At 38.9% G+C, this 25,872-nt stretch overlaps 1 protein-coding gene across 1 annotated transcript in view; it reads right to left on the reverse strand.

Annotated features, from left to right (window-relative positions):
- SI (sucrase-isomaltase) overlaps positions 1 to 16,697 on the reverse strand; it is a 142,683-nt gene extending 125,986 nt beyond the window's left edge. The window contains exon 1 of the mRNA XM_070753562.1: positions 16,618 to 16,697. The gene's annotated coding sequence lies outside the window, so the exon portion shown is untranslated. The remainder of the gene's footprint in view (positions 1 to 16,617) is intronic.
- Positions 16,698 to 25,872: the final 9,175 nt, after the last annotated feature.

Below are 25,872 nucleotides of genomic sequence, written 5' to 3' on the forward strand. Positions count from 1 at the left end.
ATAGCCACTTCAGTTTAACTTATCTATTTAAATTAGTTCAGATTTTCATTATTAGATGCTGCTTCCTTTTATTTCTTATTTTTTTTAAAAAAAAATGTTATTCTTGTTCATTAAGGAATAGCATTCAGTATGAAATTACTCATGAGATGTGACACTGAAATCAAGGAGACATTTAAATATGACTCTCTCTCATTCATTTTCAGCAAAACGTAGTCTGAATGTTAGCCAGGAAGTCTAGAAACAACTTGTTCAGATAGATTATTGGAATGAATGATAAATAATAAGGTATCACTCTAGTGGTGAAGTTGCCACTGATAGAATGGGATCTTATCTCTCTTGATCAACGTTCTTCAAACTTGACAGCTTTAAGAGGTGTTGATATCAATTCTTGTGGTGAGATGGATGGTAAAATAGATAAATAGATAGAGAGAAAGAGAGAGAGAGAGAGAGAGATTACATTGCACCTACAAAATTACTATCAGCTAATGGAGGGTTTGCAGCAAAAGTGTAATAGGTTTCCATCATTCAGTGCCAGTGAACATGAAAGATGTTGCATTTCTTTTAAAAGCAATACTATAAATAGCATCTACATACCATTGAAAAGGGACAATCAACAAGCCAAAAAGGAACAAAAGACCTAAACATCCTCCACAACAGCAAACAACACCACAAGGTTACTAGGTCCTCCTTTTTTAAGTACTGTAAAATCAAAATTAATACATCAGTCAGAACTGTAAAAGTTCCTACTGGTATTGACCTTCACCTGTCCAGCCACAGAAGCACCAAGCCCAGGAGGATCCTGAAATCACAGACCCACTCTTTCTGTAGCACATTTCAAGAGACAACAATGAGGTTATGAGTTGCACTGTTGGTCCAATTTCTTCCCTTCGAGACCCTAACAGCCTACAGACTGGGATAAAATATTGTCTGCATCACCAGTATATAATTATGTCAACATATTGGTGATACTATCAAATTATTTATATTTTATTATTATTTAATTGGATTTGCATGCCACCCCTCTCCGGCGACTCGGGGCGGCTCACAACATATACAAAGACACAATAGCACAGTAATCCAATTAATATTCATAAAAATAATCTTTAAAATAATCTTTAAAAATTCTAACATTAAAAACTTTCATTAGCATTCATTCAATAAAATCGTACTAAAAACATTCATTGGTCAGGGGGAAGATTTAGTAACCCCAGGTCTGGCGGCAAAGTTGAGATTTTAAATTCTTTCGAAAGGCAAGGAGGGTGGAGGCAGTGTGAATTTCCAGGGAGAGCTGATTCCAGAGGGCTGGGCCCCCCACAGAGTAGGCTCTTCCCCTAGGTCCCGCCAGCCGACATTGTTTGGCCAATGGGACCCTAAGGAGACCAACTCTGTGGGACCTCACCGGTCGCTGGGATTCACGCGGTAGAAGGTGGTCTTGGAGATAATCTGGTCCTATGCCATGTAGGGCTTTATAGGTCATAACCAACACTTTGAATTGTGTCTAGAAACAGATCAGTAGTCAATGATAATACTGTATATCTATATCAAACTTCATGAATAAGTGGAAAAACAGAAACCAGCCTTTCTTCTTGTACAGTCCCTAAAGAAGATGTGAAAACACCAAAGTACAATGTTGTGATGACATTGAAGATTACTCAGAGGTCTAGAATTCCTTGCAAGTAGGTTACAACAAAGGTCAATCTTAGTACAACTAGTTTCACTTCTGCCTTATGCCAAGGACTGAAATATTATTGTTAAGAAATCAGATAATTTGTCTCTTCTTAGATATTCTTAGTTTGTCTTTTCATACTGCTACAACATCCTTCCCTAAAAAGCAAATGTTGTAGGTAAGATACAGGATATAATGAGAAAACTTTAGAAGGAAGTGAATTACAGTCTTTATTCATAGCAGCAGAAAATATCCCCTTTCATAGTGAATTGCTGACTACTTCTGAATTTATAAAATCCCTCCTCAAGAGACAAAATTGTCATGGATTCACTTCAGAAGTGATAGTAGAGCACCCTATTGACTTCACAAACCAGAAAGAATCCAAGATAACTTGGCAAGACATTAAACAAGTTTACCTTTTGTATCCTGCCCAGTAAGAGTTAGAACTGGGCAAATACACACACACACACACACACACACACACAAACACACAAACTGTAATTTCTTCCCACATAAGCAAAGATCCAGGAATATACAGACCTACCAGCCTGACCTCTATACCTGGGAAGATTCTGGAAAAGATAATCAAGTAATGAATCAGTGAACATCTAGAGGCAAACAAATTGGGAGAGTGGGAATTTTAGTTTTGCTTTAGGCACAAAGCCAACTGGCCCACCTTGATGTGACTCTCTTTCAGTCCTAGGAAAGAGACAATAACAAACTACTTCTCAAAAGCTTGACAAGAAAACTGCAGGGACTAGGCCAGGCAGTTCCCAGGAATCAAAAGTGATTCCTTTGTATATACACAAATAAGGAAATATATTTTGGGGATGAATAAAACTTGTTCAGTAGTTCTGATAGAGAAAGAACATTATATATGGTTTCAGCTCTACGGGGATATAAATGCAGCTAGGTACTTAATGTTACCGCTCTTTTAGAATACACAGATCACCCTTTGTAAACAATAAACTGCAATGAAACATGGAAGGCCCTAGGACTGTGATGGTGAACCTATGGTATACGCGCCACAAGTGATATGTGGAACCATATCGGTGGCAGGCAAGCTGAGATCCAGCATACATGTGCATGCTGGCCAGCTGATTTTTTGGGCCTTCTGGGCCAACTAGGAGTCAGAAAAAAGGAGTCAGAAAAAAGGCTGGGCTCCTAGAAAGAGTTTGGAGCTTGGGGAGAATGAAAAATGAGCATGCCATTGCATGCCGGGAGCATGGGGAGTGTCATGCACGCATGTACAGGGGTGCATGGAATTATGGGTGTGGGCATGTGAATGGTGAGACCCCCTTTATTTATTTATTTATTTATTCATTCATTCATTCATTCATTCATTCATTCATTCATTCATTCATTTATTTATCCCAATACACAATGAGGGTTTTAGTGGGTATATATCTATATACACATAGTAAAATACATGATGAAGGTTATAGAGGAGATACTCATAGTAAAATATATCTAAGAAATAATAAAAAAGCAGATATAGTAATAGAACATATCAATGAAAGAATAGAAGAAGAGATATAGGAATAGAAGAAAGATATAGGAGATATAGGAGAGCAATAGGACAGGGGACGGAAGGCACTCTAGTGCACTTGTACTCGCCCCTTACTGACTTCTTAGGAATCTGGATAGGTCAACCGTAGATAATCTAAGGGTAAAGTGTTGGGGGTTTGGGGATGACACTATGGAGTCCAGTAATGAGTTCCACGCTTCGACAACTCAGTTACTGAAGTCATATTCTTTACAGTCAAGTTTGGAGCGGTTAATATTAAGTTTAAATCTGTTGTGTGCTCTTGTGTTGTTGTGGTTGAAGCTGAAGTAGTCGCCGACAGGCAGGACGTTGCAGCATATGATCTCTCCCCATTTGATTTGATATGATTTTTCCCCATTTGACACACAAACCAAAAAATGTTCACATTCAGTGCCCTAGGTTATGAAATCCTACCATAAAGAACATTGCAAGATAGGAGAGTTACATTCATTGTAATCCCAATGAATAGGTGTGCTTCTTTTTCCATATGATCCCATTGCTTCAGTGTTCAGCCATCTTGCTTTACAAAAACCAGCAAGACCATGCCGTGTAAGGCAAAAGTTTCAGATAACTACTGTGCTTTCTCATTCATTCAATGAAAGATTTCTATTCTTCCCAAACTCAACTTCTCTGCAATTTTTTTTTTAAAAAATGAGATCAAGAAAACAAAGTTTCCAACTGCTACTCCTTAGCTCCCAAATCAACTCCAATGGAATATTGTTATGCAGTTTGGTTGACTTTTGTCAAAACCAAACACAAAAGCAAGCAGCTACACTTTGGGGGGTTTGCCTCATCTACCAGTTCAAGGACCTGGAGAAATTCAATCAATTACTAGTTCTTTGTGTTAGAAGGTAAGGAGAATAATGAGTCTCTGTAGAGAGTAAAATATGGGATAATAGCATAAAAGAAAAAAAGAAGAAAGCAAAAAAATTTATCATCTGCATAAGCAGAAATGTGATTCAGAACCTGCATAAACTGGCTACATTTTGTCTTTACAGAAGCTTGGCAGTATATTGATTACTATTTGTACTGGATATGCATAATGACTTAATTGTATGTTAAATTGAGTAGTGGGCAAAGCTCTCTACTTGTATTTTGTGTCATTTTCTTTTTTTAAAACTCCTGATTCTGTAATGTTTCTAAATGCATTTAAAGAATGCAGAGCAGGTTTTTCCAGTATTATGAATTTTGACATGAATAGCCAGTATTAGGATCTTTCAAGTAGTCTTATAGAGGTATTCATATATAATTACAATATTTACATCTAATTCGGTTAACCTAAATTTAGAAGAGGTGAAATGGAAAATGAAACCCACAAGCAGATCAAATTTCCAAATAGTCCTTCAACAGGCAATTAAAAAAGTTCAAATATATCAAGAAATAAGTATTATAGACAAGATAATATTTCACAGTAATTCAATCTGAAATAGATTTTGAATGATATTACAGTTGCAAACAGTTGATATTTCAGGATGAAAGGATATCCATTTCCTATTAATTATAATAAAGTTGCATTTAGTGGGTTACATTTGCAAATTTGGACAAATATACTATATTTTACAGAACAATAGCAAGATAGCTTATAAATTTGTTCTGGATTTTGGCTGAATTTCTACATCCATAGTTGTTTCTAACAAGTTTTATGTTCTGATGATTTGCTATACAATATTAAAGTGATGGGAGTTTTGGCCAGAATATTTGCATCATCTAATGCTTTCAAATTTGGTAGAATTTTTTAAAGCACAAAGCTAAACATTGTGAGATCATAAATTTTTTTCCCACCTTAGAAACAAAGCCAATTATATGACCTTGAACCAGTTACTTCATTTGTGTCAAACTTGCCACATCACATTGTTGTGCATAGCATATCATGATGTTTTCCCCCTTCACAGTTCTCGAGCGGGCATGGCCTGTGGGTTGCTGATTTGACACCCTGAGTTACTTTCTCTCAGGTCACTGTCAGTCAGGGAGAAAAGGGAAAACCACTTATGAACAAAATTGCCAAGACATCTGCAGGGACAAATCCAGGCATAATAGGTCAAGACTAACCAGAAGACACAAAACTAACAAACTAGCAGATTGGATGATTCTGACAAATCATTTTTCTCATTTTTATCTCTAATATAAACTGAATGTAAATTGCTCCAAACTTGACTGCAGAAAATACAATTTCAGCAATAGAGTGGTCACCACCTGGAACTCATTATTTGTTTGTTTGTTTGTTTGTTTGTTTGTTTGTTTGTGTGTTTGCTTGCTTGCTTGTTTACTTACTTACTTACTTACTTACTTACTTACTTACTTACTTACTTACTTACTTACTTACTTACTTACTTACTTACTTACTTACTTACTTACTTATTTAGTCCAATACACAATGAGGGTTTTAGTGGGTATATATCTATATACACATAGTAAAATACACGATGAAGGTTATAGAGGAGATACTCATAGTAAAATATATTTCAGAGATAATAGAAAAGAAGATATATTAATAGAACATATCAATGAAAGAATAGAAGAGATATAGGAATAGAAGAAAGGTATAGGAGATATAGGAGAGCAATAGGACAGGAGATGGAAGGCACTCTAGTGGTGATGTTTTTCTCAGTTTTAAGTCAAATTAAGGTACAGTGATTTGTACCCTATTTTTTCCTTCCCACCAGGCAGGAAAAACAGCACCAACTGCCTTCATAATAGAAAGGATGAGGGATTCCTCTCTGAAGAGTAGGGAGCAAACTTTATTTATTTATTTATTTATTTATTTATTTATTCATTCATTCATTCATTCATTATTTATTTATTTATTTGTTTATTCGTATTTATTTATTTATTTATTTATTTAGTTAGTTAGTTAGTTAGTTAGTTAGTTAGTTAGTTAGTTAGTTAGTTAGTTAGTCCAATACACAATGAGGGGTTTAGTGGGTATATATCTATATACACATAGTAAAATACATGATGAAGGTTATAGAGGAGATACTCATAGTAAAATATATCTATGAAAGAATAGAAAAGAAGATATAGTAATAGAACATATCAATGAAAGAATAGAAGAAGAGATATAGGGATAGAAGTCATTGCTGTAAGCCGCCCCGAGTCTGCGGAGAGGGGCGGCATACAAATCTGATTAAACTTATACTTAAACTTAAATTTACCTGACTCTGTTGTTTCTTCCCCCAACCCCAAAATCTTCAACCTTACATTATCTACAATTGACCTCTCCCCTTTTCTAAGAGGTCTGTAAAGGGCGTGTATAAGTGCACTTATGTGCCTAATGTCCCTGTCCTACTGTCTAATTATCCTTTCTATTACTAGGTTCTACATATGTTATGTTAATATGTACTATAATACTATACTTGTTTGACAAATAAACAAACAAACAAACAAACAAACAAATAAATATGAAATCAGTAAAAGTAAGTCTGTGGAAGTATACTAACATCATTTATATTGATTAATTATATTAATCAAACCAATGCAGACATTGAGTGTGGGTTGTCACTGATTGTGTGTGGGTTGTTATTAATGTTGATGTTGTTAATATTAATATTAATTTCTTCTAGATTGTGTTTTTATTTTCTGTTAGCCACTAGAGTAATAGTATAATATGTGATTCCATACTGTCATGACAACTAATGAAGGATGAGTATGAAATACTGAATGTACAGATATGCGTTACAAAACTTAGATTAATATTTTTAAATAACAAAGCCAGTAAAATTAGATACTGTACTTTTTGAAAATAATTTTTAAAAGGACACAATCCTCAATTCACAAGTTGAACATCCAGTTCTATAACTGAGGAATTATATATTGTTCTCTTATTTCATTTATTGAAGGCTTCTTCTGTAGTTTAAATTGGTATTTAAACTACTGGCAAAGAAAGTATGTATTTGGGGAGTTAAGATATGTATAATAAGAAAATCACTAGGCTATTTTATCATAAAGATGAACATCTAAATACCGATGACTTAGGAGGAGCAAAAAATGTACTTATTTATTAGCTTTTTATACTTCTTTTCTTCAGTTATAAATTCACTTTAGGAACTTTTACTTGTAGGACACACAAAAAAGGAACCATTTTATACTATCACTTTTCTCGACAACTCAGCTTCTTACACAATCTAATGGGAATTATTAATAGCTTCTTTCTGCTAAGTGAAACTCAGTCCAATTCTTCTTAGTTTCCTTTCCTCCGGTCCTTCCAATTGCTTTTTAGTAGAATTATTGGCACAAGTAAGATAAACTGGATTTGCCCTAGCGAATGTTTATTCAGCCGTATCTAGCAATGCTTCCTTTATTACAAGTGATTCACCAAATCAGTGGGAACAAACTAATAAACCACTACTCCTTTTTTTTTACAACACACACAAAAAATAAGAGACACATTATGACTAGAACAAGAAAGGAGTGAAAAATCTTTATCTTTATATCTCTTTGAATGAAATTTCTTCAACAGCAATTTGATTTTGTTTTTCTATAAGTCTATTTGTCGGCTTAAATGCATCACTCAGAACAGGCAACTCATTTACTCCTCTTTACCTGAGCACTTTACTAGTGTCCAGCTAGGTCTTTCCCTTTAATACTATCTCTGCAAAAATGCTAAATTAATGAAGAATCATGAGAAGCCCCCAAATCTTTGAGACAAAGTCTTCTAGAAATAAGTAAAATATAGCTAGACATCAATGAATTGGGAAAAGCTACTCAAAGCACCATGTCTTCTATGGAACAAGTACAGTGGCTACAGAGATCAAAGAAGTGCATTATCCACAGAGGTGTAAATAGAGTTGTCCAAGTCCCAGAATCTCAGGTGAGATTCCTCAAACTCAAATGGGATCCCAAATGGTATAAAAGTTCAGATTTGAATTCCTGCAAACTGAGGGCAATTGGAACAGTTACTTGGCTTCATGTCAGAAACTGTGAAAGGGATCTTGAAGTCCAGGTGGACAATCCTTTAAACATGAACCAGTGTACAGCAGCACCCCAAAAAGCCAATGCTATCCTAGGCTGCATTAATAGAGGGGAAAAAATCAAGATCATATCCCTTTAACAGGGGTCACCAAACTTTTTACACAGGGGGCCAGTTCATTGTCCCTCGAACTGTTGTAGGGCCGGACTATTAAAAAAACTATGAACAAATCCCTATGCACACTGCACATACCTTATTTTAAAGTAAAAAACAAAATGGGAACATACTATTTAGAGGGGGGGGGGGGAAGAAATCTGAAATTCATATATGTTTATGTTTTGTTTTTAATTTTCTTTTGTTAACATCTGATTGTCTATACAAGGTTTTCTTGGCTTATAGAAAAATGTATAAAGAAAGAAGGAAGCACTTTGGCATAATGATTAATAAGTCAGAAATATAATTGGTGTTGTACTTTTGAAGGAACATTAAGGAGAGAATTTAATTAAAATAAAAGTATGTACCTGTGCTCCTGTCACTCACCCGCGGGCCGGATAAATAGCCTCAGCGGGCCGCATGCTGCCCATGGGCCATAGTTTGAGGACCGCTGCTTTACAAAGTCTTAGCGCAGCCACTCTTGGAATACTACATCCAGTTTTGGTTGTCATAATATTTATTTATTTGTTTGTTTGTTTGTCAAAAAAGAATAGTATTATAATACATATTAACATAACATAACATAACATAACATAACATAACATAACATAACATAATGCACTTGGGGAAAAGGAATCCTCAATCTGAGTATTGTATTGGCAGTTCTGTGTTAGCAAAAACTTCAGAAGAAAAGGATTTAGGGGTAGTGATTTCTGACAGTCTCAAAATGGGTGAACAGTGCAGTCAGGCGGTAGGAAAAGCCCAGTAGGATGCTTGGCTGCACAGCTAGAGGTATAACAAGCAGGAAGAGGGAGATTGTGATCCCCTTATATAGAGTGCTGGTGAGACCATATTTGGAATACTGTGTTCAGTTCTGGAGACCTCACCTACAAAAAGATATTGACAAAATTGAACGGGTCCAAAGACGGGCTACAAGAATGGTGGAAGGTCTTAAGCATAAAACGTATCAGGAAAGACTTAATGAACTCAATCTGTATAGTCTGGAGGAGAGAAGGAAAAGGGGGGACATGATCAAAACATTTAAAATGTTAAAGGGTTAAATAAGGTTCAGGAGGGAAATGTTTTTAATAGGAAAGTGAACACAAGAACAAGGGGACACAATCTGAAGTTAGTTGGGGGAAAGATCAAAAGCAATGTGAGAAAATATTATTTTACTGAAAAAGTAGTAGATCCTTGGAACAAACTTCCAGCAGACGTGGTTGGTAAAACCACAGTAACTGAATTTAAACATGCCTGGGATAAACATATATCAATTGTAAGATAAAATAGTATAAGGGCAGACTAGATGGACCATGAGGTCTTTTTCTGCCATCAGTCTTCTATGTTTCTATAAGTAGAATGTAGTAATAGAAAGGATAATAAGACAGTAGGACGGGGACATTAGGCACATAAGTGCACTTATGCACGCCCCTTACAGACCTCTTAGAAAAGGGGAGAGGTCAATTGTAGATAATGTAAGTTTGAAGATTTTGGGGTTGGGGAAAGAAACAACAGAGTCAGGTAATGAGTTCCAGGCAGTGACCATATAAAATATGGTCATATAAAAAATATGTTGAGATTCTGAAGAGTACAGAGAAGAGCAACAAAGTGATTAGAGGTCTGGAAGCTAAAACACATTAAGATTGGTTGCAGGAATTAGATATGTCTAGCTCTAGCCTATTGAACAGAAGGACTAGAAGAGAAATGATATCCATATTCTAATATTTGAAAGACTGCCACAAAGATTAGGGGCCAAAGCTCCAGAAGGTAATGGAAGAAGCTATGAGTGAAAACTAATCAAGTAAAGAAGTATTATAATCTAAGATTTGTAACAGTAGGGACAATCAACCAGTGGAATGGCTTGCCTTCAGAAGTTGTGGGTGTCCTTCTGGAGACTGGAAACTTTCAAAAGGACATCCATTTTTCTAAAATAGGTACCTGAAAGAGAGCCATTGATTGTGGTAGTAAAGGACAGGTTCAAAAACCAGGAAACAATGAAACTGCCTTAGGCATGAAAACCAGTCTCTTGATTTTTGTACCAATCATACCTTCTCAGGTCTAGGAAGGAAGCAATGACAAACTACAGTACTTCTGAAACTTTAGGCAATGACAAGGAATCAACATTGACTTGAAAAGACAATGGGAGAAAAAAAGATAAGGTTAATTTAACCTTATTTAAATTTAAAAAGGCTACTTCCTTTCACACTGTGCATGTTAATTGTCCACTGACCATTGTGAGAAAGAATGAGAGATAATGTTAATAGTTATTATTAACTCCTCTGCTTTTTTATCTTCTACTTGTTGTTTGCATCTGTCTTTCTTATGTTTGCCTCTCTCTGCCCCTGGTCATTTTGATACTTCCCTACCTGAGATTCCTTGGTTTTAAAAGTTTTTCTTAATTCACTAACATCTTGGAGGTTCTCAATTTATCTTTTATTACCAACGGGAAAACTATAAGTTTGGAAAAACGGACTCCCAGTTTTCCCATTGTGCTGTTTTTCACACTCAGGGGATTCAGGAAGCTTCCCTGAAGCCCGCATAGTGCAAAAACAGCACAATAGGCAAACCAGAAGTCCATTTTTCCAAACTTCCAGTTTGCCCATTTTGTCCCAACTTCATGAGGCCTTTGTGCATGCATAGGGCTGGAGAGGAATTGTGCACGTATGCAAGGGCAGCATGGGAGAGTTGTGCATGCATGGGGACACATGCACACATGTTAGCACACACACACACAACCATTTGGCATGCGAACCAAAAAAGGTTCACCATCATTGCCCTATACCAGTAATGGCGAACCTATGGCACGGGTGCCACAGGTGACACGCAGAGCCATATCTGCTGGCACATGATCTATTGCCCTAGCTCAGCTCCAACCTGCATGTGTGTACCAGCCAGCCGGTTTTTGGCTCGCACAGAGACTCTGGGGAGGGCGTTTTTAGTTTCCAGAGAGTCTCCGAGGGGGAGGTAATTTTTGCCCTCCCCTACCTTCAGGAAAGCTTTTGGAGCCTGAGGAGGGTGAAACACGAGCCTACTGGGCCCACCATAAGTTTGTTTCCAGCCTCCAGAGGGCCACCCTGGGGGTAGGAGAAGCTGTTTCATCCTCCCCAAGCATTGAAATATGGGTGTGAGCACTTGCGCATGTGCGATAGCAAGTGCCCATGCTCTTTCAGCACCCGAGGAAAAAAAGGTTCACCATCACTACCCTATACCATTTCAAACAAATGGTTATCCAATCTCTTCTTAAAAACTTCCAGTGTTGGAGCATTCACAGAAATTGTGAATGCTTTCATCCTACTTTTAGGTATCAAGTGAGTTCCATCCAGTAGAGTAGTTTATATGTGATTATATCATTTTCTGGTAATAAAACCCTCATTTTAGTCATCTTGTCTAATGCAAGTCAAGGGTTTTCATTTTCTTCTCTTCCCCCCACCCCTTCCAACTTTCACATTCTCTGAGATGGCTTGGCTTGCTCATTGCTCCAGAGATTGCGGGCTGCGAGTCCCTCCTGGTGAAGTTGGACTTAGGGGTCCAGGTGGGCTTGTTTCTCACGTACCTGCCTCCCAGCTGCGTGTCACAAGCCCTGCCTGTGCTACTCGAGGAGGTAGCCGGGTTGGCGGTGGGGTTCCCCAGACTTATTGTCTTGGGGGACTTTAACCTGCCGTCGCTTGGTGAAACCTCTGGACTGGCACAGGAGTTCATGGCCACCATGACAGCCATGGACCTGACCCAAGTAGTACAGGGTCCGACTCACGAGGGGGGGCATGCACCCGACATGGTATTCCTCTCTGAGCAACTGAGTAATGGTCTGAGACTAAGGGGCTTAGAAGTGTTGCCTTTGTCATGGTCAGACCATTTTCTACTGCGGCTTGACTTCCTGGCTCCAATCCTTCCCCGCAGGGAGGCGGAACCGATTAAGCTGTTCCGCCCCAGACACCTGATGGATCCAGAGGGCTTTCAGAAGGTGCTTGGGGTTATTCCAGATTCACTCGTACACAGTTCGGCAGAGTCTCTGGCTGAGGCCTGGAACAAGGCTGCAGCGGAGGCTCTTAACCGAATTGCGCCGTTGCGACCTCTCCGTGGCATTAGACCCCGTAGAGCTCCATGGTTCAACGAGGAGCTCCGGGAGTTGAAACGCCAGAAGAGACATCTAGAGAAGCGATGGAGGAAGAGTAAGTCCGAATCCGATCGAACACTTGTAAGAACACATATTAAGACTTACAAAGTGGCGCTCAAGGCGGCAAGATGCGCGTATCATTCCGCCTTGATTGCATCAGCGGAATCCCGCCCAGCCGCTCTGTTTAGGGTGACCCGCTCCCTTCTTAATCAGGGGGGAGTTGGGGAACCCTTGCAGAGTAGTGCCAAGGACTTTAACACGTTTTTCGCTGATAAAATCGCTCGGATCCGAGCGGACCTCGACTCTAATTGGAATACAGAGTCGACTGACAACGAGTCAGTTGAGGTGACTGGGGCACGTACTTGTCCACCTGTCTGGGAAGAGTTTGATCTGGTGACACCTGATGAAGTGGACAAGGCCATTGGAGCTGTGAGTTCCGCCACCTGTTTACTGGATCCGTGTCCCTCCTGGCTGGTTTCGGCCAGCAGGGAGGTGACACGGAGCTGGGTCCAGGAGATTATCAACGCTTCTTTGGGGAGGGGGTCCTTCCCGGATCCCTACAAGGAGGCACTTGTGCGCCCCCTTCTCAAGAAGCCTTCCCTGGACCCAGCCATTCTCAATAACTATCGACCAGTCTCCAACCTTCCCTTCATGGGGAAGGTTGTTGAGAAGGTGGTGGCACTCCAGCTCCAGCGGTCCTTGGAAGAAGCCGATTATCTAGGTCCTCAGCAGTCAGGATTCAGGCCCGGATACAGCACGGAAACTGCTTTGGTCGTGCTGATGGATGATCTCTGGCGGGCCCGGGACAGGGGTTTATCCTCTGTCCTGGTGCTTCTTGACCTCTCAGCGGCTTTCGATACCATCGGCCATGGTATCCTTCTGCGCCGGCTGGAGGGGTTGGGAGTGGGAAGCACTGTCCTTCAGTGGTTCTCCTCCTACCTCTCTGGTCGGTCGCAGTCGGTGTTAGTGGGGGGTCAGAGGTCGACCTCTAGGTTACTCCCTTGTGGGGTGCCTCAGAGGTCGGTCCTCTCCCCCCTACTATTTATTTATTTATTTATTTATTAGTTGGACTTCTATGTCGCCCCTCTCCGAAGACTCCGAAGATTTAATATCTACATGAAACCGCTGGGCGAGATCATCCAAGGGCATGGGGTGAGGTATCATAAGTATGCAGATGATACCCAGCTTTACATCTCCACCCCTTGTCCAGTCAGCGAAGCAGTGGAAGTGATGTGCCGGTGCCTGGAGGCTGTTGGGGTCTGGATGGGTGTCAACAGACTCAAGCTCAACCCGGATAAGACGGAGTGGCTGTGGGTTTTGCCTCCCAAGGACAACTCCATCTGTCCATCCATCACCCTGGGGGGGGAGTCATTAACCCCCTCAGAGAGGGTTCGCAACTTGGGCATCCTCCTCGATCCACAGCTCACATTAGAGAAACATCTTTCAGCTGTGGCGAGGGGGGCGTTTGCCCAGGTTCACCTGGTGCACCAGTTGCGGCCCTATTTGGACCGGGAGTCACTGCTCACAGTCACTCATGCCCTCATCACCTCAAGGCTCGACTACTGTAATTTATTTATTTATTTATTATTTATTTATTACTTGGATTTGTATGTCGCCCCTCTCCGAAGACTCGGGGCGGCTCACAGCATGCTCTCTACATGGGGTTACCCATGTAGAGCATTATTTACATGCTCACAGCATGTAATGCTCTCTACATGGGGCTACCTTTGAAAAGTGTTCAGAAACTTCAGATCATGCAGAATGCAGCTGCGAGAGCTATCATGGGCTTTCCTAAATTTGCCCATGTCACACCAACACTCCGCAGTCTGCATTGGTTGCCGATCAGTTTCCAGTCACAATTCAAAGTGTTGGTTATGACCTATAAAGCCCTTCATGGCACTGGACCAGAATATCTCTGGGACCGCCTTCTGCCGCACGAATCCCAGTGACCAGTTAGGTCCCACAGAGTTGGCCTTCTCCGGGTCCCATCAACTAAACAATGTCGTTTGGCGGGACCCAGGGGAAGAGCCTTCTCTGTGGCGGCCCCGACCCTTTGGAACCAACTCCCCCCAGATATCAGAGTTGCCCCCACCCTCCTAGCCTTTCGTAAGCTCCTTAAAACCCACCTCTGTCATCAGGCATGGGGGAATTGACATGTTCCTTCCCCCTAGGCTTATAAAATTTATGCATGGTACGCTAGTGTGTATGATTGGTTTTAATTTGTGGTGTTTTTTAAAGTAATTTAAATATTGGATTTGTCGTACATTGTATTCCTATTGCTATGAGCCGCCCCGAGTCTGCGGAGAGGGGCGGCATACAAATCTGATTAAACTTGAAACTTGAAACTTAAGATTAGGAGCATGTTATTCACACAGTAAAACATCTTGCTCTAAATAAAACTTGCACCATCAAAGCAACTGTGAACATAATAACAAAGCTGAGAAATTCATTTATCTGATTATTTTGCATCTTACGGCATGTAATTTATGACTCTGGCTATAATTGAAAAGTCCTCTGTTTTTATAACACAGCAATTATACTCCTGTTTATTTTCAGATGAAGTGCCTCTGGTCAGATGCTGTTCACATTCCTGCTTGAGAAGTTAGCCATCCTTCTTGGAGGCTGCATTCCACTTTAATCCTGCTTTAATACTCAGAACAAAACAGTCCTGATGGGGCTTTTTGAGCCCTGATGCCTTTGATTATATCACATTTTGGGATTTTTGTTTGTTGTCTCTTTTATTGAATGTTATAACTTCGCTTTCTTTGCAACCCAGAGTTTCAAGGATAGATGGACAGCCATATAATTGGCTATTTGTTTTGTTCACATAATAAGATTTTTTCCCCTTGGCTTAATATATGCTATGACCACAACCAATTTTGTCATTTATTCAATAAACCATTATTAAATAAACCACAGCATAGAATTAGTGTAGTCCATTTATGTATTTTTTTTTGTAAAATTTATTTATTTTTTTCAAATATAACAACAACAACAAAAAAAAGACATGCACAAAACATATACATACAATATTTGGGAAACAAAAGTTTCCCCACTTTTTTTTTTTTGAGTGTTCGATCAGAGAATTTTGCTTCTTTCACATAATATTGGTTCTTTAATTCTTTTATTTGACATGTTGCTTTGCTTTAATTTTTATTTAATTCTTCCTTTCCCTCTAATTTATGTATTCTTATCCATCAGTGGAATCCCCTTGTCTATTAGTACTTAGTAAATACAAAATTGTTTTCTAGATTTTATTTTAATTGTTCAATGATGTGCACATAGAAAATAAAAGGTGATAGATATTACTAATAGTCACTAGAATCAGTGTCGTTAGAAATGGCAAATAATAAAGATATTAGAGCACTTTGAAAGTTTTTTATGCAAATCATGAAAACTGCAATTAATATATTACTAAAACTGCCATTGTGTTTGTCAGGTTTTCTGTGGTACCCCCATGTTTACCTAAGGGCACTATGCAGTAAAGGGCTACCAATTTTTTTTTACTACCACACTGTGGGCGTGGCTTATGCAGGACTCCCTGCATTTTCTTTCGTCATCTTTCAGTGCAAATTGGGTGCTCTGGGGTGGAGCTCCATTTTTGCTACCCCACTGCGTTGCCCCCATCCGGGCAGTAGCCCACCCCTGGCATTATGTCACAACAAATTTTGAATCAAGACATTTAAAATCTACTAAGTTTTCACTAGTTTCCACAATATTCAAACCATTTTTATTCACAAAGTCATGGCCGTTGTAATATTGCCACAGTCACTTGATTTTGATTCTGATGCTCCCTGACAGTTTTTCCACAAGCAAAGTCAATGGGGAAACTATCAGAGAGTCAAAAGTCATTTCTACTCCTGCTGCATCTCCCCCTCTTTAGTCATTCTATTTACCTGTTTAGATAAATGATCTGCTAAAATTTAATATTATATTCTAGTCATATTGTACTGTATTAGTTTTCTTTGTAATAATGACCCAATGGGTCAAGAAATTGTCCATTTATTCATGTAAGTGATGGATGCCAAGAGGGTGAAGCATTGCTGATGGAAAAGAGGATGGTTAGTATGGCCTCTCCACACTGAAATACAGTATTTTTATTTTATTTTATTTATTGTATTTTTATGCCACCCTTCTCCTTAGACTCGGGGCGGCTTACAACATGTTAGCAATAGCACTTTTTAACAGAGCCAGCATATTGCACCCACAATCTAAGTCCTCATTTTACCCACCTTGGAAGGATGGAAGGCTGAGTCAATCTTGAGCCGGTGATGAGATTTGAAACGTTGACCTTCAGATCTACAGTCAGCTTCAGTGGCCTGAAGTACAGCACTCTACCTGCTGCGCCGCCCCGGCCTAAATAATACAATTCAGTACAATTGGGTCATCCTCCATAATGTCCAGTGCAATCTCTATTTGTGTAGAACGTTGGCAATTAAAATTCTACCCTACAATATTTCAAAAGATAGTCCAAAAATCTTCTCTCTCTAATCCTGCTTGGGTTTTACTTGGAGTAGTAAGGGGGTAAATACAAGTCTTTAAACCATTCCTCTCAATAGGGGCAATAAATGGAGAAATGGTCAAGTCCTCTTCCATTGTCTCAGAAGAATGAGGAAGAGATCGTCAAACAGTCCATTCAAGTCAAACTTTGAAACAAATGTTTATCAAAACCTGCTTCACAACTGATAATTTAAAAAAACCCCACCCTTATATCTAAAACATTTATCCAGTTTAAGCCAAAATAGAAGACACAAAAAGGGATATTCTACTTCACTCCTCATTTATGATTGAATTCAATTCTTCATTATTGCTTTTGCTTTTTCCTTGCAACACACTGTCTTATTATATGGAATAAGCTAGAATCATTTTCTTAGATTATAAAAAGTAAGAATCTCGAAACAGAATCTGTATAAGTTGTAGGTTTTTAAAAAAAAAAAACCCAATAACCTAAGGAGTTTTTTTAAGTGCTATTTCATTATTTAAAAATTATTTAAAAATTAAAAGAAACACTTCTTGGCATGTGTAAAATCCTTTAAAATAATCTAACTAGGTTATAGAAGCCTTTCCAAGATGATTAATAATTTCCCTTTAGTTTCTTAGCTGAGGGTGGTGACAAAGAAATACTCTAAATTGTTGGTAATTTCATATACTCTCTTTTCTCTATATTGTGACCAAGGCGTAGTGTTAATGGTAATGCACAGCTGAATAAACACTATTGCTTTGCAGCTTTGATTTTGTAATCAATAAGGTGAAGCCCTTATTTAACCTGAAATCTTTCATCTGTTATGATTATTCTCAAGTGCTTGTGCAATTGATTACATTTTCTTCCATTTGCTATGGGCTAGTAGATAGCCAAGAAAGCTGTTTTTCTTGTAGCAGACAGATGAAATGAGTTGGTTCTGTACATGTAAATGGAAGACAATTTTGCATGTGCTAGAAGACATTTTCATTTAGCCTTTCATCCTTTGGGTTTCAACTCTATCATCTATTTTTCTACATGCTTCAGGCAAATATTGACTATTCATTTACAAATAGGAATTGGTTATCTTTGAAAAGTTCATAATAAACATCAACTGAAAGGATACAGGAATTATATGGGAGGGAAGAAGAAAACAAATGTCTTTTACTAAATATCTCATCAATGCAAAACTTTTATTTGGCAATTTCAAGAATTGTGTGGATACGTTCAATGCCTGCCTTCTATTTCCACACAATACAGTTTTGATTACATTGTCATCATATAAGAGGAGAAAGATCTGCCTTACTTGAAACTAGAGTTGTTCTTGTTCAATACAATTTGTTGAACAGTTAAAATATTTTATAGATTTGCATATTATAGTTGCAGTTAATTAGCAGATGGTTCAAACAACATATTCATGCACAAAAGAACTAGCCAGCTTTAACACTAACCAAGCATAGCATGTTGTGCAAGCATAGAAACATAGAAACATAGAAGACTGATGGTAGAAAAAGACCTCATGGTCCATCTAGTCTGCCCTTATACTATTTCCTGTATTTTATCTTACAATGGATATATGTTTATCCCAGGCATGTTTAAATTCAGTTACTGTGGATTTACCAACCACGTCTGCTAGAAGTTTGTTCCAAGGATCTACTACTCTTTCAGTAAAATAATATTTTCTCATGTTGCCTTTGATCTTTCCCTTTGATCTATCTTATTAGATAGATATGCTCCCCCAAGCATATCTATCTAATAAGTCTTTCAATTTGACTTCATAGATAGGCATGGACAATGAGCCTATCTGATTGTGTTATGTGAGAATTATTCTTTAATGCAAAAGTAGTTTTTTTAAAAATGGTCAATGAAAGAACACTATCATGTATAACTTTGACAGTACAAGTTTTTATGTAAAAGGAGAACAATGTGAATGGTTGGTATTTCACACTTCCCAATTATGTAATTTATACCATAGTATTATCCAAGATATCAACTGCATAAATGTATTTAAATCTCATCAATCACAGAACTGAAAGAACCATTGGAACTACTGAGTTCAATCTACAAACTACTGAATTCTTTGGGAGATGTTTCTAATAGATTAATTTCCAGTTCTACCAAATTTAAACTCTAAGAATGCAAGACGGAGAAAAAAATGGGGACTGAAATTAATTCTGTCCATTATGTTCATAAAGACACTTGCCCCCAAAATTGTTTCTGCCTCTATTTACTATAACTGATTGGTAGCACTATAAAACTGAAAATTAGAAGTTGTTTTTCATTGAGTTAATACTCCTTTCTTTAGAGCCTGTTGTCCTAAACTAATAACTCTTTGATTGGTCTAAGCATTGCTTACTAGTATTAATTTTTAATTTCCCAAATTCAGAACTGATGCCTACAGCTACAAATTATAAATTAGGTCTTCATGATAATTTTAGTTTCTTGTATTTGTGTATTGTAAACTTTAACTCATTTTAAGAACAAATTCATAATAGGAGATGAAGGTTTCCAAACTATTGATTGCACACAGCAGCCAAAGTCATTGATCACCAGTAATGTACTATATGCAAATCAAATTATTCTTCTGCCCCGATTTTCACTGTACAATAAGATTAGCAAGATTGTGTCTTTGTCCCTTATTTAGTTTTTACATTCATTCCACAATTCAGGCATTCTCAAAACGAAAGTTCCACCATACATTCTTAGACAGCAATTCTATATATGTTTTAATTTATGCAGATGACACTATCATTCTCTTCCAAACTTAGGTTTTCCTTGACAGAGCCTCCAGACTCTAGCATATGTTGCAGCATGAAAAATGAGAAGTTAATTATTTGAAAATTAAGTTAGTTTAATTTACTAAGCAGTGTGCCAACTGAGACCACAATTGGAAAATTAATGTCATTCAAATTGGACAGATTAAGGTTTTTAAATATCTGGAAATTTATTTTTAATCTACTACCTCTTGGAAGCAACACTGAGAAACTATAGCTTATGCCCAGAAGGCTTCCAATAATATAATTAGATTTGCAGGATGTAACAGTTACAACTTCATTCCTGCAGCAGTGATATTATTTGAGCTAGGATGCTGAGTTTCCTGCTATATGAATAACAACTTTGCATTAGGAAGATATAAAGTCCTTAGAAGCAACTCAGGCAAAATTTATTAAAATCCTGCTTTGCGCTCCTCAATTCACCCTACACATTTCTTCAACTGGAACTAAGTTGTTCTTCTGCAGAAGACCGCACAAGAATTTATTGCTTGAAATGTTAGCTAAAACTAACTTTCTGGGGTGAGACTTTGATTCAGTATGTAAGCGTACTTCTTATAACGGCAGTACTGTCTGTCAGTTTCTATATGCTGTGATCTCTCAGGTCAATTTCTTATAGTACTTGGACCAAGGTGAAACATAAATCAAAGAGAATTCTTATTTTGATCTTCTAAATAACAGATAACAATTCTATGGGATTCTAAAGTAGATCTTTGGCTATACCAAATTATCTCAACATATTTTTCTTATTCTGCATAAGAGGATTCTTATGTTACCAATATAATTTTGCTAGAGAGATGATTTAAGAGCATCCCATATATGACGCTCTTCTTTTTAAAAAAATATCATTTTTATTCCATACAGCTATTTTTACATATTTATCATTTCATGTCTCATTTCATTCTTTTACAAAATCTTTACACATATGTTTTATATTTGGAAAGTTCCAAGGATCTACTACTCTTTCAGTAAAATAATATTTTCTCATGTTGCTTTTGATCTTTCCCCCAACTAACTTCAGATTGTGTCCCCTTGTTCTTGTGTTTAATAGGAAAGTGAACACAAGAACAAGGGGACACAATCTGAAGTTAGTTGGGGGAAAGATCAAAAGCAACATGAGAAAATATTATTTTACTGAAAGAGTAGTAGATCCTTGGAACAAACTTCCAGCAGACGTGGTAGATAAATCCACAGTAACTGAATTTAAACATGCCTGGGATAAACATATATCCATCCTAAGATAAAATACAGAAAATAGTATAAGGGCAGACTAGATGGACCATGAGGTCTTTTTCTGCTGTCAGACTTCTATGTTTCTATGTTTCTATTTATCTTATTGCTTTATTAGTCCAAGGTTGCTTTTTTTAACCATCCTATCTTCCTATCTCATACAGTCCTTTCGCTTTCTTCTTACTTCCCTTCCTCTTTCTCCTTCTACAACTTCTTCCCTTATTTCTCTCATTCTCTTCTTCCCTTCTTCTCCTCTTGCCCTCTCTCCTAACTCTCTTTTTCCTCTTCTCTCTCTCCTACTTCTTTTTCTGTCTTGTTTCTTCATACTCCTCTTTTCTCTTCCTCCTTTCTTTGCTGTACTTTCTTCACTTTTCTGGGATGGTATTCCAGCAACCTTGAATTATTTTGCAATCTTATATTTTTTTATTCCATACATATTCCTTTAATCTATATCTTTTATCTTTATGTGTTCATCTATTAGTACATTTAAAATTTCCCCCCTTCTCCGTCCCCTCTCATGTCACGAGCATTTGCTTTAATACACCCATATAATATTCTTAATATTTTTGTTTTAAAATAATTACAATCCATTATCATTTTGTTTTCAAATAATCTCGCAGATTTATTTTCTTTTTAATTTCTACTTTTAATAATTTCCCCTTCTATTTTATCACTATTTCCCAGTTTATATATTTCTATATTTTTTCATCTTTTTTATAATTAAACTTATATTCAAAAGTATATTATTATATGTTCAGATGAGACCATCGAGAGAGAATCATACCCTAAATCAATTCCTAAAATGAAGAAGTGATGTATAAAATTTTACCCTTGCAAAAACCCAACTTGCAAATGGAGTAAAAACAATTTGTTATTTCTGTCTAGCCTGATCAGTGGATTTTGCAAGAGAAAGATAGTATATAGCACGCTGTACAATTATTTCAATCCATGTTTTAAAATGTCTTGCTTTATAATCAATCAATATATCAATATCAGTAAGCATTTTCAGAAGAAAATGAGGTTTGCATCTGCCTTTACTAGGTTGAAAGGCTATGGGGAATAATAAACGTTTTACAGGACTATGCCTATCATTTTCAATAAATCCCAACTGATGGTTATTTTTTTCTCAGTCATTACTTTTAAATGGAATGACCATCATGGAATGAGGAAACCTCTTTCAGGACCTTGTTTAGCTTAGCTGTTTCTTACCTAATTCCTATTCTGGTTGGTCAAGGCTTCCTGGAATTTGGCATGTGATTGAGTCATTATTATTATTATTATTATTATTATTATTATTATTATTATTATTATTATTATTATTATTTAGGCTTGTATGCCGCCCATCTCCGAAGACCGGGAGCGGTTCACAACATGTAATACAAACAATATGTATACAAATTTAATGGTTAAAAATCAGTAAACTAAAATCCATTATATAAAAAACAGAGATCATGACCATTGTACTCCATTGTGTTCTTCTTCCCACTTGATTGACAATTTATACATGAAAAGATTTTATATAAAATTCAATAATTTCAGTAATTACTTCATTACTTCAATTAATGAAATAATTAATTCATTAACCTGGTTATTATAATGAGCTCTGTAAATACATAGTAGCTGTTATTTATTATTGATGGGTTATATGGGTACACTAATTTCTCCTGGAAACATGCTGTTAACCAGTGTAATATACATTATAATCCTCTTGTTACTGCTGTTGTCTAAAATGTATCAAGTCTTGGTCTGTATTTCCCCAAAATCATATCAATGATTTCTATATACAGTATCTAGAAATATATCCTATATGCTCCTTTATATCCTATAAAGACACGGTGTGTCTTTAAAATCATGTGCAAAAAATATTTCACTGATATTCATTTGGTCAAAAGTTTATTTGCTTTTGCAGCAGATTCTGTGCTATGCACCAGTTTTTAATCATTATGCTATATTGTAACAATAAACAAAATTAAAAAGCCTTGGGTGCAGCAAATGATCAGTGGAGTTGACTTTGCAGATCGCCGAATGCCTCAAGGAAAGTTTTTCCCCTCTGAAATGCCTTGATAAATGTGGACATTTTAAGATATTCATTACTATCTTTTTCTGTTTATTTCAATGGTATGTTTGTCTCAAATTTACTTTCGTTCACTGGATTTACTTTTCTGCTAACAAATGAAGTTCAAAGTGATTAAAAACAAGCATAAAAGCAATGTAATTGAAAATACAGTTCATAACATCTTTAAAATATAAATTAATATAAATTCAAATTAAAAACAAACAGAACATCACAATTACTTCTTCCAAGCTGTAGCCAAAAATAGTACAGTTATATTAGCATCCTGGTATAGGAACAAAAGCCAAGAATATATGATAACACTCACTTCTATATCCATAATCAAGTCATAAAACAAAGCAAAATAAAACCTAAAATGTTTGACAGGGCAAAGATTTGATTCATATATTTCAGCCAAAGGTGAGTTGATCCAATCTCCAAATTGAACTTTATTTTTTAAAAATTAGAAGTATTGAAATTAATTTGGAATTCCAAATTGTAAATCCATCACCTCCAGGTTTAACTAGTGACCTTTAAACCTGAGCAAAATATACAACTGGAGCAGAAGGGGAAATGGTCAACAGAAAAGAAAACATTGGGAGCCACAAAACCTGGGTGGACATGGCCAACTCGATATCACTCGCTCATACCCAGTTACATGACCCCACACCTATCCAGCCAGTCATTGGGGGCAGTCAATTGGCTGTTAAAAAACACCAGGAGACATAAACCCCTTTGCAGAAGAGACGGAGTAACGACACGGACACCAGAGCTGGATTTAAACTTGGGTCATTTTTATTAAAATAAATTTGCATAATTTATTAATTAAATTAGCATGAATTAGCATAAATTTGCATAAATCAACATATTCAACTATGACCCGGAAACAGTGGACCTGCAGGGTCAAACAAACACTTCCGGGGCGGAAATGACGTAAAAGGTCAACATTCCTGGGCAACTAAGGGCGTAGTCGATGCTGGTCCAGGTGAGGGACCTCTCCCTCACCTGAGACCCTGCCATGCACTCGCATGAGGGGGGTCCCGCCGGCTCACCCCTACCCTGGGACTTCAATAGCGGGACCCAAAGACAGGTTCCCCCCAAGTGCGCAGGTAGCACCCACCATGAGCTTGGAGAGAACCTGTCAATCATCCCCAAAGATGCCCAAGGGAGAACGCGCAGTTGCTGAACCACCACCCAGATTTCCGCCCCTAACCTGCCTACCCAAATGACCAAAGGTAAGCCAATTAACCTATTGAATGCAAGCACCCCCTAACCGCACATCCATCTCCCCAGTGTGGAATGGGCGAAAAAACAGCCATGCCAAATGGGCGAGGCTGCAAAAAATTCCCATTCGGCCCCCGAGGGCGACCCACCAATAGCACACTGCAAATTAGGGAAGGGCGGGTGGGTGTCTGCTCCTTTGACTGGGTCCGGGCGAACAGGCTTGGCCCAGGGCCTGCGACCCTTAAATAGGGCCAGCAAGCCCCGCCCGGTCCCCACGTCATTCCAGGCCACGTGGGCCTGGCTTTCCCGGCCGAAATCTCGTCTCGCGAGATTTCGGCCAAAAACAAAATGGCGGCCGCCATGAAGAGTCCGGTGTCTGCCCGGCCCTTCCGCAAAAGCGCCGTGGCCGGTAAGTCGAGCCGGCGATATTGCAGAAGAGACGGAGTAACGACACGGACACCAGAGCTGGATTTAAACTTGGGTCATTTTTATTAAAATAAATTTGCATAATTTATTAATTAAATTAGCATGAATTAGCATAAATTTGCATAAATCAACATATTCAACTATGACCCGGAAACAGTGGACCTGCAGGGTCAAACAAACACTTCCGGGGCGGAAATGACGTAAAAGGTCAACATTCCTGGGCAACTAAGGGCGTAGTCGATGCTGGTCCAGGTGAGGGACCTCTCCCTCACCTGAGACCCTGCCATGCACTCGCATGAGGGGGGTCCCGCCGGCTCACCCCTACCCTGGGACTTCAATAGTGGGACCCAAAGACAGGTTCCCCCCAAGTGCGCAGGTAGCACCCACCATGAGCTTGGAGGGAACCTGTCAATCATCCCCAAAGATGCCCAAGGGAGAACGCGCAGTTGCTGAACCACCACCCAGATTTCCGCCCCTAACCTGCCACGGAGCGGGGGTCAGATCTCTATCTTGGCCCCCCGACTCCCCCCTCTAACTGCGCCAGCTCACGCAGAGACACTGCAGGTCCTGTAAGAAAGTGGTGTTCCTCAGATCTGACAGAGGAAGACCAGCAGCCAGGTAAAGCCACAGCTGATCTATGGTGATGCGGGGATGGGCCACAACCACCCCGCCTAACCCTCTGACTACCGTACCCAGGGCCTTAACTCCCCTCCTAACCCGGTGAAGGGCCCTAAGGGAAATGGCGTCCCACCAAGCGATCCCCGTGAGGATCTCGACCACCCCCCTGCGTGGAGGGGCACACAGTGCGAAGCCACCGCAGGCAACGCGAGCCTGGCAGATCTGAAGTAGACCCCCCAGGCCCACACAGGTCCTTGCCACCGAGGTGCAAGACCCACCACCGGGGCGCCGCCAGAGGATGCAGCCCTCCCAGTACCATCTGGGCGCAGCAATGGGATGCCTCCCTCCCAGCACCAACTGGGCGCAGCAATGGGATGCCGCCCTCCCAGCACACATCCAGGCACAGCAATGGAATGCCGCCCCCGGCACTAACTGGGCGCAGCAATGGGATGCCGCCCTCCCAGCACCGACTGGGCGCAGCAATGGGATGCCGCCCTCCCAGCACACATCCAGGCACAGCAATGGGATGCCGCCCCCGGCACTAACTGGGCGCAGCAATGGGATGCCGCCCTCCCAGCACCGACTGGGCGCAGCAATGGGATGCCGCCCTCCCAGCACACATCCAGGCACAGCAATGGGATGCCGCCCCCGGCACTAACTGGGCGCAGCAATGGGATGCCGCCCTCCCAGCACCAACTGGGCGCAG

Source organism: Erythrolamprus reginae, chromosome 5 (assembly GCF_031021105.1).
Source record: "Erythrolamprus reginae isolate rEryReg1 chromosome 5, rEryReg1.hap1, whole genome shotgun sequence".
NCBI classification, from domain to species: Eukaryota; Metazoa; Chordata; class Lepidosauria; order Squamata; family Dipsadidae; genus Erythrolamprus; species Erythrolamprus reginae.